This window comes from Panthera uncia (assembly GCF_023721935.1).
Source record: "Panthera uncia isolate 11264 chromosome D3 unlocalized genomic scaffold, Puncia_PCG_1.0 HiC_scaffold_9, whole genome shotgun sequence".
Taxonomy (NCBI): domain Eukaryota; kingdom Metazoa; phylum Chordata; class Mammalia; order Carnivora; family Felidae; genus Panthera; species Panthera uncia.
In genome coordinates, this window is record NW_026057587.1 from 4,599,109 (window position 1) to 4,616,932 (window position 17,824).

General features: G+C 63.6%; 3 long non-coding RNA genes across 7 annotated transcripts; 2 read left to right on the forward strand and 1 right to left on the reverse strand.

Annotated features, from left to right (window-relative positions):
* Positions 1-1,801: 1,801 nt before the first annotated feature.
* LOC125915065 (uncharacterized) lies at positions 1,802-5,050 on the reverse strand. Its single transcript, XR_007455556.1, has 2 exons — positions 4,534-5,050; positions 1,802-2,150 (listed from the first exon to the last, which is right to left on the reverse strand). It is a non-coding gene; the product is annotated as an uncharacterized LOC125915065 (long non-coding RNA).
* On the forward strand, positions 4,368-14,807 carry LOC125915064 (uncharacterized). 5 transcript variants are annotated; one of them, XR_007455554.1, is made up of 6 exons: positions 4,368-4,453; positions 6,466-6,640; positions 7,445-8,113; positions 8,483-8,676; positions 9,618-9,791; positions 13,248-14,807. It is a non-coding gene; the product is annotated as an uncharacterized LOC125915064 (long non-coding RNA). The 5 variants fall into 5 exon arrangements; XR_007455553.1 differs by lacking the exon at positions 13,248-14,807 and adding an exon at positions 11,293-13,241; XR_007455551.1 differs by lacking the exon at positions 13,248-14,807 and having other exon boundaries at positions 4,369-4,453; positions 9,618-13,241.
* A 40-nt stretch (positions 14,808-14,847) lies between these two features.
* LOC125915066 (uncharacterized) lies at positions 14,848-16,340 on the forward strand. The gene is made up of 2 exons (XR_007455557.1): positions 14,848-15,799; positions 15,892-16,340. It is a non-coding gene; the product is annotated as an uncharacterized LOC125915066 (long non-coding RNA).
* The last annotated feature ends 1,484 nt before the right edge of the window (positions 16,341-17,824 follow it).

Sequence of the window (17,824 nt, forward strand, 5' to 3'; positions counted from 1 at the left end):
CTGCCTCCCGCGGGCTGCGTGACCACGGGGGCTCATCAGCTGCTCCGGCCCCACGACCTCCTCTGCGGGCAGGGGCCAGTGGCATCTACACCACAGGCTCACACCCTCGCAGCCCTGGAGCCCCGGGAGCCTCTGGGAGGAGCGGGGGAGGGGAGAAGCCTCTGCAAGCACCTGCCAGGCCCCGGCACCCGCGAGCCTCCCGAAGCCCACGAGGGGGCAGACGTTCCACGTGGACCTGGTGTGGGCTGCAGAAGGTCCACTGTCCTTGTGAATCTGGACATGGTGGTCATCTCCATGCAGAGGGCCAGGCATCGGCAGGGAAAACGGGCTATTTTCATCGTTTCCTCTTTTGTATTGCTTTAAGGAAAATGTTTTAAACCAAGTCCAGGTACTGCATTTTCAAGAGGACGTCATCAAGGCAGCCTAGGGGCCGTGAAGAGGGCGGACAGCTCACACTGTGCCCCCTCTGGGGCCAGGTCCAAGCCACGGCTGCAAAGCCCGTCTGCACGCTGGCTTGGGCGTGCGCTTGGTCTGCCCTCTAAAAGGTCAGACCGGCCCGACAACTTAGGGGCAACCTAGGGCGGCTGGGATGACGCTTCCACGTGAAGGTGCCCCCCTGAAACCAGGCCCCGGGGAGCTCCCAGCCGTCAGCCCAGGGAGTAGCCATCTGGGCGTTGGGCCCGGTCACACTTTCCGATGATGGGTTATCTCATTTTCACATTTGCTCCCGCCTGGAATCTACGGCAGAGGGCACCAAGAACAGTGCCTGGCACACAGTAGGTGCTTAATAAGCGCTTGCGGCAAGAACTCCCTGCTCCTGTTCTGACCATGAACCTTGGGTGACCCTTAGCAGCCCGCTCCTGTCCCCTCCCAGCCTGCAGCCCATTCCAGGAATGCCCTCTCGGCCTGCAGGGTGGGCAGGTGACCTCAGGGAGGGGAGGAACACTACGGGCCAGGAGCAGGCAGCCCGCCCACAGGTCCCTGAGGCCACGACCCTCGACCGCTGGCTGAAACCGGGTCAGATAACATCCAGGGTGATCTAGTCACGTAAGCTGGTGAAGCTGGATGCCTGCCAGCAGGTGGGGGAGGTTCCCGGCCGAGTTGCTTCACCCCTGGGGGTTTGCAGGGCACGTCCCTGTGGTAGGTGTGCAGGGCTGTGGCTGCATCCAGGCCAGCACTGGGGACCGGACATGGGGAGGGGATACGGGAGGCAGGAGAGGAGCACAGACAGACGTCCCAATGGCCTGCCCCTTCCCTTCCCCCTCCCAGCCCACCTCCCCTCCCTCTCATCACCAAGGGGCCATAGTGGAGGGGTGCCACTTGGTCTGGCTCTGAGTATATTTTGCAAATAGACCCGACAGGATTTTCTGACGATGAGACACAGAAGGTGAGACAAGACCGAATCAAGGATGACCCAACCCACACCTTGGGGAGCCATTTCCTGAGATGGGGAGGGTGGGGAGCAAGGGGTTCTGAGGGATGTGCAGGAGCTCGGTCCGGGGTGTGTTAAGACCGCGAGCGCTGAGCTCGTGTTTGCAAGAGCAGCGGGGACGCTGATGTAAAGTGGAAACACAGAGCTGCCTCACAACCGCCTCAGTGGAAGGGGCCACACCAGGGAGGGCCCGGAACGGGGGACGGGAGCGCCTGGCCTGCCGACCACCATCCTTCAGGACCCACTCTGTTCAATGGCACAGCAAAATTAGCAGAACAAGGAGTCCTTGCCTTGCATTTCGCAAACAACGTGAAAGGAACGCATTCCCTCCATATTTTAAAAACCCATTCCCAGGGGCTCCTGCGTGGCTCAGTCAACCGAGTCTTTTTTTTATTTATTTATTTTGAGAGAAAGAGAGAGAGCACACAAGCAGGGGAGAAGCCGACAGAAAGGGAGAGAGAGAATCCTAAGCAGGCTCCACACTCAGCAGAGCTGAGCTCGAATGGGGCTCGATCTCATGAACCACGAGATCATAACCTGAGCGGAAATCAAGAGTCTGTTCCTCAGCGGAGTCACCCAGGAGTCCAGAGCCTCTGACTCTTGGTTTCAGCCGAGGTCATGATCCCAGGGTTGTGGGGTTGAGCCCCGCGTCGGCTCCGAGGTGAACGTGGTGCCTCCTTGTGATTTTCTGCCTCTCCCCTGATTGCACACACTCTCTCTGAAATTAAAAAAAAAAAAAAAAAAAAAAGCTTGTAAAATTAAAAAGTAGTAAAAGTTTAAAACTGAGCTCGAGTTCCAAGTAGAATGGATATACATTTAAAAAGACCTAAGACTTTCTTTTCACCCCCCAACACCCTACCTACCGCAGTGCCAGCGACCCTCGTGCCCGCACCGCATGGTCCGCGCTCGCAGGACCACCAGGGAGGAGAAAGCCGCAGCCGGCGCTAGCCGAGCCTGCGCTCGCGCGCGGGGGGGGGAGGGGTCATTGTCCCCACGGTCCCCTGGGAGCAGGCACTTCACCACGCGCGGCCCCAACCGGCTTGCCTAATCTGTGCAGTCTCGCTGGGCTGGGACAAGTGCCTTGTGGGGCAGAGACTACAGAGCCCAACATCAGAGCGCCGGCAGGGCTCGCTCCTTCTGGAGCTCTGATGGAAGCTCGGTCCCCTCCCGACCCTCCCAGACCTCCCAGCCCCTTTCGGCCCCTCCCAGCCAACCCCTCTCGCTTCCAGCGCGTCGCCACCTTCCCACCTGCTTCCAGCCCCTCCCAGCATTCCCCGCCCCGCTTCCAGCCCCTCCTTGTCCTCCCAGCCGCTCCGAGCCCCTCCCCCTCCCCTGCTCCCAGCCCCTCCCACCCGCTCCCAGCCCCTCCCAGCCGCTCACCCCCTCCCACCCGCTCCCAGCCCCTCACCCCCTCCCACCCGCTCCCAGCCCCTCACCCCCTCTCCCCTGCTCCCAGCCTCTCTCAGCCCCTGTTGTGGCCCATCCTTGGTGTCCCTCCCCTCTCTGCCTCCATTGCCATGTGGCCCGCTCCCCATGTGTCCTGTCTGTGGGTCTTTTCTTGTAAGGACCCAGTCATTGAATCAGGGCCCATTCCACTCTTAACCAATTGCATCTGCAAAGACCTATTTCCAACTAAAACCATCTTCTGAGGTTCCAGGTGACATGAATTTGGGGGTATGCTATTCAGCCCACTGCAGCACCCCTGAAATGGAGAGCCCAGCCGGGTCCCCACGGGAAGCGTGCGGTCAGCCGGGCCTGAGCAGGTGTCCTAGAAGCGAAGGAAGGAGAGAAGGCAACAATTGGGGCAGTCCTGGAATACTGCCTGTAGGAGGCAAGGCTGCATCTGGCCTTCCCGGAGAAAGGGCAGTGCGGGTAGAGACAGGAGAGGACCCCTCACAGCGGGGACACCCCGGGGAGAGTGGAAGCCCTGAGATAGGAAGTGGGCCAGGCTGCGGGCACGGCGAGGAAGGTGGGGGTCCAGGACACCCTCCAGGAGCAGCAGGTCAGTGTCCGTACACAAGGAGAGTCCAGCCCAAGAGGTCGGGCCACAGTGACAGGAGGCTGGCCCCCCTCCACGGTCCCCATCCTGCTTGCTGACCCCACAGGCAGGAAGAGACGTGGTCTGTGACCCCCGAGCCAGGAGAGGGACAGTCCTTGGCAGCAGGTGACGGGCCGTCTAGGCTCCTGACCTTCCCTGCAGCCTCCCTCCTGCTCACTCTGCCCCTGAGCCCCTAGAGCTGCCCCCGCTGCCCCCCACTGCCCCGTGGGGCATACACGCCACCAGGTGTCACCGCCTCCTGCTCTCTGCCTGGGTTCTGGCCCCTTCCCAATCCTGCGGTCCCCACGCCCTCCCCACTGCCCTGGGAGGACTCCCCACAGTCCTGCACCAAGAGGCCCAGATGGTCCCAGCGTCTGCCTCTCTGGGCTCTTGTCCACCTCGGATTCCCGTCAGTGCACCTGAGCCTCACTGGTCATGGCCTCGGGCAGTGACTCCCTCCCAGGGCCCTGCCGGACCTCGGGGAGCGGGCGGCGACCTCTGGTTGACCTCGTCCTGGGTCCTAAAGCCCCATCAGTCGTGGAGGAGCACAGGCGGCCGGTACCGAGGCCGGGGCACCCCCATCCTGAAATGGAGGCAGGGGACGAGAGCCAGAGCCGGAGAGCGGGAAGGAGACGGCACGAGGGCTAAGCCGGCCTCCTCGGCCGTCGTGCTGCCCTCCCTCGAGGGCCATCAGGGAAAGGAGAGGCCGCCCCGGTGCCACGCGTGTGAGCGCGTGAGCGCTGCGCCGTGACCCCCGCCTTCTCGCCCCCTAACTGGAACAGAAGCGCCGCCAAGCGCGCGCTGGCGGCACAGCCACCGCCCGTCCCAGCTGACGGGGCTGCACGGCGGTCACAATGAGCGTCTGGACAACCCGCCGGCAGAGCGGCCTTCCCGCGAGACTTCTGCGTCTCGTACCCGCAAACTGTGTGCCGCCCACATTTCGCAGCAGCGGACGCGGAAGTGGGAGCAACGTGCAGACTGAGGTGAGGTGGCCGCAGGGGGGCTGCGCTCCCGTGAGGGGGGTCGTGAGGCTGGTGGCGCGCTCTCCCCGCCCCTCCCTCACCTGTCTGCTCCCTGGGAAACCTCTGTCCCTTCATTTACTGGAGGAGGCAGGGACTATTATGGGTCATGTCACCGCCGTGGCAACCGCGTGGTCTGAAGCGCTGGGAGAGGACAGACGGGAAGCGACGGGGACAGTACATCAATGGGTCTCGACGTGGCTGCACAGAGCCGGCCGCTGGGACGACTCGGGCTGGGGGGTTGGGGGGGGCGGTTAATGCAACCCCACCGGAAGCTGACCCCAGGCGGAAAGCTGAGGAGGTCGCGCGACACGTGGGCCTCCGCCCGGCCGGGAACAAGCAAGCCTCCTTCCGGGGACTCTTGCCGCCCCGCCCCTCCCAGGCCCCGCCCCTCCCCTCCCAGGCCCCGCCCCGCACGGGGACGCGGTGCCGCCCCGCCCCCCCAGGCCCCGCCCCACACGGGGACGCCCTGCCGACCCGCCCCTTCCAGGCCCCGCCCCACACGGGGACACCGCCCCGCCGCCCCATCGGCACACTGCGCGTCTCTGGTGGGGCAGTGTCCACCGAGGCCCCAGTGTCCCAGCAGCTCCCCGCCGCGTGAAACATCAGGAATAAAACCCACACGTGTTATAAAATCACTAAGGACTCTTCAGTACAAGAAGGTCCGTCCCCTGTCCCGTTCTGGGGACACATCGTTACCCTCCTGCACGGGGACGATGGTCTTTCCCAGTGACGGGAGTAGCAGCTGACACCTCCTGAGTCTGGCCCGTGTGCCCGGGGTTAAGTGTGCAGGCGGAGAGGCCGACGAGGGGGTCCCGTCGTTCTCTCCACTTCGCAGAAGAGGAACAGCCCCCGAAAATTAAATAACTTTCTGAAGTCGCAGTTAGTGGGGGCAGAGGGCCGCCCGGTCTCCGGCTGCCGCGGTCCGCGCGTGGACGCCCCTGGCCGGGGGTCCGGACCCGCCTGTGGCCCCGAGCTCGCTAGCTGTGCCCAACTCCGGGCGGCCTCTGTGAACCACCGAGCTTTTGGGAACAGCGCCCAGGAGAGAGTGGGCCTGCCCGGCTCCCCTCCTGGTCGGCTTGCCCCCAGCCCCTGGCTGGTTCTCTGCCGAGGGTCCCAAACAAAGCACGAGGCAGGAGGCCGCCCCACGGGTCGTGATGCCTGGTGCAGGAGCCGCCAACTTAGCGCAGGGCTCCAGGGTGCGGCCCTGGGGGGGGGGGGGGGAGGGGCTGTACCCGGAGACCCCGCCCGCATGAACTCACCAGGACCTGGGCTTCCCTGGCAGGAAGGTGAGGTGTGTGTCCTTCCAGCCTAGTTCCTTTCCTGACACCATGGGGCCACGACCTGAGGTCCCCAGCGAATCTGCGGAGACCCACGCCCCCCCCCCCTCCACCACCGCGGGCAGCGTCCACGTCTGCTCACACCTGGGCAATTTCCAACCAGCCCAGGGGAGTCGGTGGGGAGCCCCCATCCCGCTGTTGCAGGCTGTCGCTGGGGGTCTAACAACTTTTCCTCAAATCTCAGATATTATTTCCTCTTTGTGTCTAGTCTTGCATCTTTCGTATCTTGTATCTTCTCTTGTATCTTGTCCAACATCTTTTCTCTGTCCCTAAGTGTCCCTGCTAAAGAGACCTTTCCATATGGGATTACTAGAGCTCTTCTCTCTCTGGCAAGATTGAGTGATCTCTGTGGCCTCTCCAGTGGTCCCCCCTCGTGGCCTCCCTACCATGGCCTCCCCACGTGGTCCCTCCACGTGGTCCCCCACGTGCCTCTCCATAGTCTGGGCAGCTGAACTTCTTACATGCCAATTCAGGGCTCCCAAGAGGGTAGGCATGGAAGCTGCCAGACCTTCTGAGTCGCCACAGTGTCACTCCCGCACCTTCCTTTGTTTAGGGGACTGTGTCCTGAGAGGCTGAATGTGCCAGGACCCAGGGCCCCAGACTGACCTCGAACCCTCCCCACTGTCCCTCCCCTAGACTCACAGGTTTTCCCTGCATGCCTGGGATGCGGCGGTAACACGACCGACCGGGCTTCCGGAGGGCTGGGTTCTGTTTGGCGAGCTCTCCAGACACGGGTGCTCGCCAGGAAGCTCCTTCTGGCTCAGCTTTCCTGTAAACAGACAAGAGGGAGGAAATCAACAGGCTCAGGGAGGTGAGTGCAACCACATCTCCTAAGGGGTCCCTCAGCACCCTCGACTCTGGCCAGATCCTAAGTGGGAGCCTGGCGAGACATCTCGGGAGCCCGGGTGGGCGGGCGGTGGGGTGCTGCAGACGGCCGCCCTGGGGTCTTCCCGGATCGAGGGCTAACTCAGAGGTGATCACTCGGAGCCCTCCAGCTCCCTGCACAGTCTGGTGGGCGCACGGGAAGGACCCACCTCGAACGTCCTGCCCGCCCAGCCCCACTCGCACCCAGACGCTGGTGCACACACATGCACCCACACCGGCACGTGCACAGAGCAGCAGGCTGTGAAGCACTAAGTCATGCAGGTGCTGAAGCAGGAGTTACACGGGGGACCCCGGGCAGCCCCCCTGCCACACCAGTGCCCCCTGCCTGCTGCCCAAGGGCCCCTCCTGCCAGCCCCAGCCAGAGCCCCAGGCCCGACTTTGGTTGGTGCCGCTTGGATCGTGGGCTCCAGACAGGGGAGGGCGGCCGCCAGCTCTGAGGCGCGACCCAGTCAGCAGAGCAGGACCAGGGTGCGTCCCCTCCCGGCATGACTGGCCCAGAGGGCAGAGGTGGCTCTAAATGGGGACACCGGAGCTGTTAGCAGAAGACAGGACAGATACGGCCGGGTAAATGCAAGGGCTGTCCACGGGCCACAGCACGAGACAGGACGGCATGGTGCCCCCAGGAGCTAACGAGGCTCCAAACTGCCTCTGGGTGAGCACCGCTCGGCTCTGACGCTCGCTGTGTGACCCGGGGCAAGTTACTCACCCTCTCTGTGCCCGTTTCCCATAGGTAAAATGGGGGTAATGACATACATACGTCTCGGGGACGTGTGGCTGTGCCTCTGTGTCATTAGCACTGCAGCAGAAGCTTCCTCTGACCAAGGACAAAAATCCATGTGGCGGATCCAGGGGGCCGAGGCCTCAGACGCTGCTGACCCCCAGAAGACCCCGGAGAGACCTCCTCCTGACTGGGGCGGCTGGAGAGGTGGCAGTGGCCTGGGGTGGGCAGCCCCCAGGAGCATCCTCCAGGCCTCAGGCCTGCTGGTCCCAGCTGGGTGTTCCCTTTACACCTAATTAGATTTCGTTGTAAAGAGATAAAGGCTGTTACTTGGTATCAGCACATCTTCCTCTGCAGGAATGAGTTCCTGAGAGAGGAGACACAGGCAGGGAGATGAGGGAAAGAGCCGGCATGGGTAGACTCCGGAATAAGGCCCTGACAGGCTCAAGTTGATTCTGCAGCCCGGTAAAATTGAGTGCAGAGGGAATTGGGTTTGTGCCCTGTTAAATGTAGCTGCCTCTTGCTGTCTATACCAGGAGCTGTTAAAATGGTAATCGTTAGAGATGTATGGAAATTGTGTGCGAACAGACCGGTGAACCATCCTGGGGCGCAGGCTTCCTCTGCGCACGCAAAACGGCATCGTTGTTCCTAATAACATCATAAACACCTTGCGTTTGTAATGTAAGCAGAATCAAGGCTCCCGGCAACGTCTCCAAGCGAGGGGTCACTGGGGCTTCTGGGGGCTCCGGAAGCAGGCCCTTGGGCTGCCGGTCCCGGGCAGCTGGTGGGCTGTGGGGTCTCACGTCCCCCAGCCTGGGGCAGGGAGCGGGGGCTGGGGGGGGGGGTGCTTCACGTCTCCGCATTCATCAGCCTGGACCCAGGACAGGCTCAAAAGAGGACTTGCTTCTCCCTCGGGACAGAGCCCAGGGGACTCTCGAAACCTGGAACCCTCACTCCTGCCTGTCCCCGCCCCACCCCGCCCCATCTTGCCCCGTCCCGTCAAACCCCCTCCGCCGGGTCCCACCCCAATCCCCTGTGCCCATCCCCCAGGCCCCATCTGCCTCTCGTTGTGTCTGACGGATGTAGGAGTAAGGAGTTCTGAGTCTTCCCGAGAAACAGCCCTGTGCCCACTGTCTCCAAAGCAGTCTCGAGAGGCCGACCCCACTCACGCTTGGGAAGCGCCCCAGTCCCGCAGGGCTGGGCTGTGCCTCAAGCCACCGCCACCATGATCCCACACGTCAAAGGTGCACCCTCACTCCCTGTGTGTCCAGGGTGGGGCGGCAGAGTTCATGGGGCGGGGGGGGGGGACCGGGAGCCCCGGCTGACACACCTCTCGGCCACCAGCACAGGAAACCCCGTGAAATGGCCTTTAAAGGTCACTGGCCAAAGCGGGTCTGGAACAGGAGGCCGGGTTCTCTGTGCACGGCTGGCAAGGCTCACAGGTGTGCCTTCCGGATCACTTAATTCTGCTCACCGTCCCTCTTGTCTCCCCGGCGGGTCGGCCCCATATTTCAGCCCTACCGAGCCGGGGCCTCTGGGGGATGCCTGCTTGGGAGGCCCCTTTCCGGGCCTACGAGGGACACCTCTCATCTGAGGTGGATTCCTCCGCCCGCTCCGTGTCGCCCGCAACGTGCTGCTGGCGCCTCCAGCGTCCCAGAATGCACGTGGGCCAGCCGCGGCGTCCAGGGGGCCACCCGCACCCTGTCGGATCTGGCCGGACTCGGGGACCTGGAAATCTGCCAGCGTCCCGGCGTCGGGCGGGACGACGTTCGGAGCCTCGTCCTCTCTCGCTCTCGCTCCACGCTGGCAGCTCCCGTCTGGTCTGGCTCCTTCTCTCATCTTGGCCAACGCAGGCGACGGCCGCGGGCACCTTCCTCCCCGCTTTTCCCAAGGGCTGCCGTCGTGCCGGGCCTGCGGCCTGGCTTCCTCCCTGCACGTGGGCCCCTGCCACGCGGTTCTCACGGCGGGCAGGGCGGCCTGCGCCCCACGGCACCGAGTGACCCCCAGACGTAGGTGACCTGGCACGGCAGGGGCTGCTTCTCACTCCAGCACGGCGGGCCCTGGGGGGCTCGTGCGCTCAGGGGCCAGGCAGGCAGCCGCTCCCGTCAGCACATCGTGACCTTCTACGGAGAAGATAGGGAGGGAGGGCTGGGATGCTTGTTGCAAAGGGCTCCCTTCCGCACAGGACAGCGCGAGGGACGCAGAAGACCCGCCGGGAGGCGGCCGCCTCGGCCCCGCGGTCACAGGCTGCAAGGACTCCGACCACCCAGCTGGTGTGGGTGTCCAGGTGCCACTGTGTCCGGCCCCCTCCTTCCTTCCGGTTCCTCCCCGGGACGTCATGGGAACAGAAACACGCAGGGTAGGCCTGTGGATTAAGTTTCCTCCAATATGCTCAGAATTTCGAACCCCCGTCTGCATCCCGTAGGACACGGAGACTGAACCCAATAGATACGTGTGCAGGCGCCTTGGGTGGCTCGGTTGGTTGAGCGTCCTACTCTTGATTTAGGCTCAGGTCGTGTCCCAGGGTCGTGGGTTCGAGCTCTGCATCAGGCTCTGTGCTGACAGCAGAGATTTTCTCTCTCTCTCTCTCCTTCTCCCTCTCTCTTTCTTTCTCTCAAGATTAAAAAATGAATGCATGTGGAACACCCGATGTCAGCTGAGCCCCAGAAGTTGGTTTCTGCTGGGCTGACTGGATTCAGCCTCTGTCTCCCTGTTCATTCAACAGACATTTACTGAGCGTCTGCTGACCCTGGTCGGGTGCAGCCGCGGGGGGACTGGGCACGCACGGAGAACCGCCTGCCATCCCGGCACAGGGCAGGGAGGCAGAAGGCAGTGCGGGTGCCGACGGATGCCATGGGGACCGATACGCAGGGGAAGGAAGGCGGTGATGGCCCGGAGGGGGAGAGGGAGCCAGCTACTCGCACATCTCGAGGGAAAAGCATCCCAGGCAGAGGGAACAGCCAGTGCCAAGGCCCTGAGACAGAAGCACTTGGAAGGTCGAAAAACCAGAAGGCATGGCGTGGCTGGAGGAGAAGGGGCACCGGGGGGCAAGCAAGCCAGAGACGGCGGCAGGAAGGACTTTGCTGGGGTGTGAACGGGCACTGGGCTGTGTGAGAAGTGAGTAGTTGTGTCTGGAAGCTGTCCATTGCTGTGTAGCAAGCGACCCCAGACCAGCAGCTCCCGCGCCTGTATCTGCTGGGACTACCGGGTCCTCTGGCTCAGGGTCCCTCACGGGCCGCAGCTGGCGTCGGCGGGGCCGAGGCCCGTCTGAAGACTCCACCGGGGAGGGACCCCCATGCGAGCTTACGCACAGGCCTCGAAGCAGGATTCAGCCGGACACCATCCTCGGTCCCCTGTCTGAGGGCCTCTTCCGGGGGCCTCTGTCAAGGCGGCGGCTGCTGGCTCCATCAGACGGAGGAAGCAGAGCAGGAGGGACAGACAGACAGGAGCCAGAGTCTTTATACCCTAACGTGACTCCCATGGCGTTTGCCTTCTGGTCATCGGAGGCGAGTCCCAGCCCCACTCAGGGACCAGCACCAGCCAGGCCCAGGCAGCAGGAGCATGGGGGCCGGTGGGTGTCCTGGGAAGAGGCTGGATTTGCACACTTTTTTTTTTTAAATATGTATTCATTTTTTGAGAGAGAGAGAGACAGAGTGTGAGCGGGGGAGCAGCAGAGAGAGGGAGACACAGAATCCGAAGCAGCTCTAGGCTCCGAGGTGTGGGCACAGAGCCAAACGCGGGGCTGGGACTCACGGACTGTGAGATCACGACCTGAGCTGAAGTCAGACGCTCAACCGACTAAGCCACGCAGGCGCCCCTGCCCCCTTTTTTTCTTTTTAATGTTTATTTATTTTTGACAGAGACGGAGAGAGAATCCCAAGCAGACTGTGCTGACAGTGCAGGGCCTGGTGTGGGGCTCAAACCCACGCACGAACTGAGAGATCATGACCTGAGCCCAAACCAAGAGTGTGGATGCTTAACCGACTGAACCACCCAGGTGCCCCTGGATTTGCACCCTTTTTGAAAATGCTGGAAAAAACAGGATCTTTGGGCCAAGGGCCCAAGAGAGACGCCTTGGTTTTCGGCCTAGTGATGGGGCCGTGCCGACCTCAGATGGGGCTGACCAGCCCCACCCACATGGGGCCCCTCAGCAGAAGAGGGAGGTGAGGAGGGAGGGGGTAAAAACCCAAGACCCAGAGCCCCCAGCGCAGACACCTCAGGGCAGACGCCCACCCAACGCCTGTTAACTGCAAGCCGTCCCTGACCTGTCCCTGACCTCCAGGCCACAGTCCCTGCAACTAAACTAGCCAATCGCTGCATGATTGCAGCCGCTTTGCCTCGGAGGCGCCCGGGTCCCTGAACCCGCCAACCCTCCCATTTAATCCTCTTTAAGACTGGAGGCAGTGGCAGGGCCAGTAATCAGGTTAGGGACAATATCCCACTGCTCAGGGCAATGGTGGGGGTGGGGTGCCAGAGACTAGGTCCCTGCCCTCTGTTCACCCGGACACGGCGGCTATCCTGCTCTGCCCGTGACCGTGACCGTGACCGTGACCGAGAGGGGATCTGGGCCGACAACTGGCTTCCTTCCATACCTTCCTTGCAAAATAGTCCCGGACTGAGCGCCAAGTAGAGTCACAAACACCTCGAAGACGAGATTGCAGGGAAACTGAGGCACCACAGCACCCTCTCTGTTCTCCGGAGGCCCAGAAAAGCAGAAGCAGCCCTCGGCCGGAGCAGCAGTCCCTGAGGGCCGTCACCCAGGAGGAAAGCCTTTTGTCCTTGGCGCCTGTGTGCCCGCTGGCTCCTCCCCACCTCCCTGTTCTGCACGCCTGCTCTCCCTCACTGGTCACCTCCTTCCTGGACCGCCCGCCCAAAGCCTCCCGGTGACGTCTCAGGGCACTTGCCCCCCAGACTGACTTGTAATGAGCCTCCCCCTCCCCAGAGTGGAAGTCCCGGGGGGAGACTGGCCTGTGTGCCAGTCACGTCCCGACTCCCAGGATGGGAGTGAATGGGGGCATGGGGGCATGTGGGGTCATGACAGGAGGAGGTCGAGGAGGTCGAGCGTGGCAGGAAACTCCCGCTGGGCAAGGTTGGAAACGCATCCTGAAGCCATTAGCACCTGTTCATGGACGCGTGCCCAGCCGCCCACCCTGCCCCGCCCGGCCTGGCCCCTCCGTCTGTCCTGTTGGCAAGCGGCTGCTGACCTCTGCACCCTGCGTGAAGAGTCGGCCCATCCACCGCCCGTCAGGAAGGGAAAGGCGGCCTGGAGAGGCGGGGAGCCCCCGAGCTGTGGCAGCAGGGACGTAAGCCCTTCCTCTGTGGGGCTTCTTCCCTGTTTGGGGGTCTGGGTGCCTACAGAGGCTCCCGAATTCTTCCCTACAGCTCCTGGGTGACAGTGCCCAGCACAGGAGGAAACGGAAAGTGAAGGAGCCTGGGGGGTCCTGAGACCCCCAGAGCAGGGTTTGTCCCGTCCACACCCTGGGCCTGGAGAAGCCACAGGCGTGCTATGGACCGGGGACCCAGAATCCCCCTGTGCTGGGGCGGCGACCACCAGGTGGCAGTGTGGGACTGTCCTGCCCACCCCCGCCTCTGAGCCCTGGCTCTGGGCTGGATGCCAAGGGTTTGGAGGGTCCTCCGCGCTCCGTGTGGGCGCTTGGTTAGAGACCTCCCACACCAGACTTCGGGCAGCAGCGGCCTGAGACAAGCCAGGCTGACGTCCACGTACTCCTGGGCCTGGCACCCAGCACACCTGCTCACACCTGGGCACACCTGGAACGACGGCCAGTGTCCACCTGCTTTTCTCTCTGCGCCACAGACGCTTGTGCTGGGAACCGCGTCTCCACGGGGAGAGGCCAGCGTCCTGCTGAGGCCGCTCTGACAGCCAGCTGCGCCCGAGAGAGGAGCTTGACCCCAGCACGCAGCAGCTCCCCGCCCCCCGCCGGCCCGGCCCAAGTTCCTGACACAAGTCAGCGTGCTCGAGGTTCTGCGCCACCCCCTCGGTGGTTGGTGGTGCAGCCGGGGGTAACGGGAGAGTGTCTGCCCCGAGGGGCCTTGGGCAAGTCGCTGCCCCTGTGCGCACATCTTCCACGTCTGCGCCCGTCCCACGGAGCGCCACGCGGCTAAGTATGGATGTGTGTCCTGAGTCGGGTCAGATGGTGTCTCCCCAACGTGCATGTCCCCTGGGGTCCCAGACCGTGACATTATCTGGGAGATTTTGCAGACGCGATTGGTTAAGATGAGGTCATCCGGATGAGGGTGGGCCCTGAATTCGACGAGCGAGCGAGCGAGCGAGCGAGCGGCGTCTTACCGGAGGAGGAAACAGAAGCACAGAGGAGTCACCGCACGAAGCCAGAGGCAGAGGTGGAGGGAGGCGTCTACACACGGGGGACAGCAAGGCCACCGCAGCACCGGGAGCCGGGAGGGACGGGAACAACTGTCCCGGAGCCTCCAGAGAGAGCGAGCCCTTGATTTGGGGCTCTGGCTCCATAGCGGCGGCCGGGATGCGCCCACCAGTAAGAGGGGCCTCGTGAGCCTGCTCTGCCACTCGTCCCGTGCCCACGAGGACCCTGCCACTCGACTCCGGCAAGACGAAAACGTGGACTTTGAAGCAGCAACGATAGACAGTCCCACCTGCTGCTGTGAAAGCACCTTCGTCCTCGGGTGGGGGGGGGGGGGGTAGATGGAGCTGTTCTCGTGCCGGTGGGCACAGCGCCTGGGTCCTGCCACCAGTGGGGGAGCCACGCCCCGGACCAGCGCGTGGGGCGCAGGCTGCCCGGTTTCCCGATGCCCTACACGAGCCCGTATCCCAGCGGGGAGGCTCGGCCCCTCAGGCAGGCGGCCCCTGGGGCCTCCGCTTCCCGGGCGCACGGAGGGCCCTCGGCCGCCACCTGCGTCTCCAGAGCCAGCAGCTCAGAGGCCGCCCCCCACCCGCCGGAGACGTTGCCAAGTGGGGCCCAGGGGGCTGGGCTGCAGCTGTTTGGGGGCTTTTCTTCCAGAGCAAGGCCTCAGAGCCTCAGAGCCTCACTTCCTCCCTGCTGTTGGGCGCCTCGCCAAAGGCATTTAAGAGGAGGCCCCGCCTCGCGACCTGCCCCCACCTCCACCGAACAGAGTACGGTTGTTCAGTCTGGGCCCAGACAGAGCCCCGCGGCAGCCGGGGGCCGGGCCCCGCGTGTGTGCAGCCGTGCGCTCGGGCACATTACCCACACATGGGCACGCTCGTGTGCACAAGAGGAAGGCCTGCCTGGGGCGGGTCTTCCGAGGTCCGGGGTCGGGGCAGGTCCCGTCCTGCGGGCTCCCAGAGTCCAGGGCGGAGGCTTCTCCCGGGGTGGGGGAGGGGTGGCTGATCTGTGCTGCCCCCAGGGCCTGCCAGAACCCACAAGCCCCCCCGCACAGGGCGCCCCCCCCCCCCCCCCCCGGCTTCCCTGGCCTCCCCGCCTCCAGAGGCATCTGCCTCTCTGGGGAAGCTCTGGCTGGAGGAGAGAAGGAGAGGAAATAGAGAACCCTCCAGAGCACGTGCGGGTTACAGCATCTTCCAGAGGGCTCCCTTGTCCTGTCCGCAGCCTCCAGATCCCTGCGTCCTGCCCCAGCCCCCGGATGGCGGTGACAGCAGCCCTGTTCACCAGCAAACACTCCCCACTATGTGCTGCCCTTCGGAGTAACTTGATAACCTGCGCCGTCACTGCCGGGATGGGTTAACCATCGTGAACAATAGTGATTTGCCACATTTTTCGTGTTACACTGCTGAGCTGCGGTCCTGGCTTGAGGAGGGGCTGGCAGAGCCGGGGGAACCCTGAGGGCTGAGTCATTAACGGAGTGATTAACAGTCCTCAGCCTGGTGGCACGAGAGACCCCAGCCGGGAGGGGGGGGGTGTGGCTTCCTGAGGTCTGAGGGTGGGGGCCCAGCTCCAAGCTGGCAAGGCATCGGGCAGGGGACTCCCGGAAGCTGACCTGAGGTCATGGGGCACCTCTGTCTGCCCTCCTCCCAAGCCGTGAGCCCAACTCCCCCAAAGGCAGATAGGATCCAGTGCTGTGCTTGGGGTATTCGGAGAGCACTTTCTGAGGGTATCTTCCCCAGACGTGTTCCAGGTTTTGCCCCCAAAGCTGCAGGCTGTGGAGAGATGCTGGGATGGGTCCTTCCTGGATGGGCTGGCGTGTGGCTGGTCAACATGGGACCCACCCTACTGCCCAAGCCCTTCTCCACCTTAGGCCACCTTGCTGTTCGGGAAACGCTTTACGGCCGCATCTCCCGGCCCCCCTGCCCACTGGCTCCTGTGCTGACCGCCCAGTCTTGGTGGGCGTCCCCTCCCGGGTCCCCAGCCCACAGGGGGCTGGAGGAAAGAGTGCTCCTTGCCTGTCGCTTCAGGAGAGGTGAGGCTCCCGGCTCTTGCCTGTCTCTGGGGGTCCCTCAGCCTTGCCCGCACGTCTGCAAATTTTCGTGTATGACATTCCTTTATGTGAAGCCTGTTTCCTGCTGGTAGCCTGGGAGATACAGCGGCAGGAAGCGAGAGGGACCTCGCCACGGCCCCCGAAGACAGCCGTGAGCCCAGACGCACACGGGCCAGAGGCGAGAGGTGCTCCCGAGTCCTTTCCCTGAAAACCTCTCAGACGCCGGCTCTGCTCAGCACCGCCCACGCCGTGCCGTTGGCAACAGCACCCAGCGCCCACACGGAAGCCGCACCATCACCACGGCAACGCCCACTGGGCACCGAACGCAGTGCCGTGGACTGGCCGTGTAATCTGTGGGGCCCGGTGCAAAACTCAAAACGTGGAAACGGTGCCGTTACAGGCACCAAATGAGAGGGGTTTTTTTCCTTCCACAGCCTTCCTCCCTCCGTCCCTTTCTGCTCACAGAGGGTTTTCCACTCGGTATTTGATGCCGTTCTAACTAAATAAAAAATCGAAATTATAAGCACGAACTGTGCTGTTCCGTTACCCCCTGTGACGCCAGTTTCAAATGCACGCGACAGAGCCTGTGATTCACAGCCAGCGTCGCCGAAACCGCGTGCTTCGCGTCGTGCGGCTGGTCCCCGAGGGTGCCTCGACCTGCCACAGGGAAAGCACACACCCGTCCAGGGAAAGTCACAGGAGGAACGGGTCCCCCAAAGCTTGGAGCCTATTGTCAGGCTGCTCTCTGGGGGCTGTTGCCAAACAGCGAGATTTGATAGGAAATGTGAGGTTGGGCCGGGCCGGCAGGTCAGGGCCCGGCTGCCGTTGAGAAGAGCGCGTTCCTCGGGGGCCCAGAGGTGGGGCAGCCAGGCCACGGGGGGCATTCGGGGCCAGGAGGCCAGGGTGGAGGAGGCTGGGCCGGAGGCTGTCCTGGGCCGGGTGGTTTGCACGCCAAGGGAGCCCCTCGGGCAGGCCGTCTGCTGCCCCTGGGAATCGGCTAGTCCAGGAGGACGGTCCCTCCACCCTGAGGACAGCGAGGCCCAGGAGTCACGTCATCAGACACAGAAAACCAGCAGGCGAGGTTCACACACAGGCCTGGCTTTTCCCTCCGCAGCAGCGGAATCAGGGACGGTCACTCCACCCTCAGGACAGCGAGGCCCCCGGTGCCCAGCTGACGAGAGGGAGAGCCCCAGGCCTGGGGGTTTCTGTGGGACCCGCGTGGCCCCTCCCGGGCGCCCAGAGCCCAGCCCCTTCAACGTGGGCCAGCCCTGGGACCGGACAATCGCCAGGTGCCCCGAGAGTCTGATGGCTGGGGCAGGAATAGGGGGAGTCGGATTAGGCATCTCCCCACAGACCCACACCACCACCCAGAACGGGTGGGCGACCCTTAAGGAATTAAATCTCCGCAACGGGCCACGTGTGGTTCCCGGATCCGGCACTAAGTCAGAACCTCCTGCTGACACCCTGCCCTGCAGGGGGAGCCCCCAGTCCTGACCCTGACCCTCGCCCTGACCCCTCCGCCCTCGCCCAGGCCCCCGTTGGGGTGGCCAGCCAGGGTCTGGCAGGGGAGATGGTGGTGGAGAGCCTGTGCCGGGGAGGCTGGGCCCACACTCCCTTGTCCCATCGACCTCGTCACAAAACAAACCCCGGGACAACATCACTGCAATGGTCACGACTTCGGCCAGGGAGCATTCAAGTACGGCGAGGTCCCCTTCGGGACAGGCTGGTGCCGGTGCAGGGCTCTCGGGCCGTGGCTTCGGAGACGGGGTTTGGATCAAGGATGGAGCCAAGGAACAGCAGTGCAAAGACCCCGTGGTTGCAGGGGAGTGAGCGAGGGGAGGCTGTGCCCTGAGAGGCCGCGGCAGGAGACCACAGGTGCACCTCGACCTGGAAATGCGCGGCAGCTGGAGGGGGTGTGGGTGGGCCAGGGCCTCCCGGAGCTGCTGCCAGCCCATCCCCCCCAAGGGGCTGGGGTTCACGGGCACAAGTCACAAGGCCGTTGGCTGC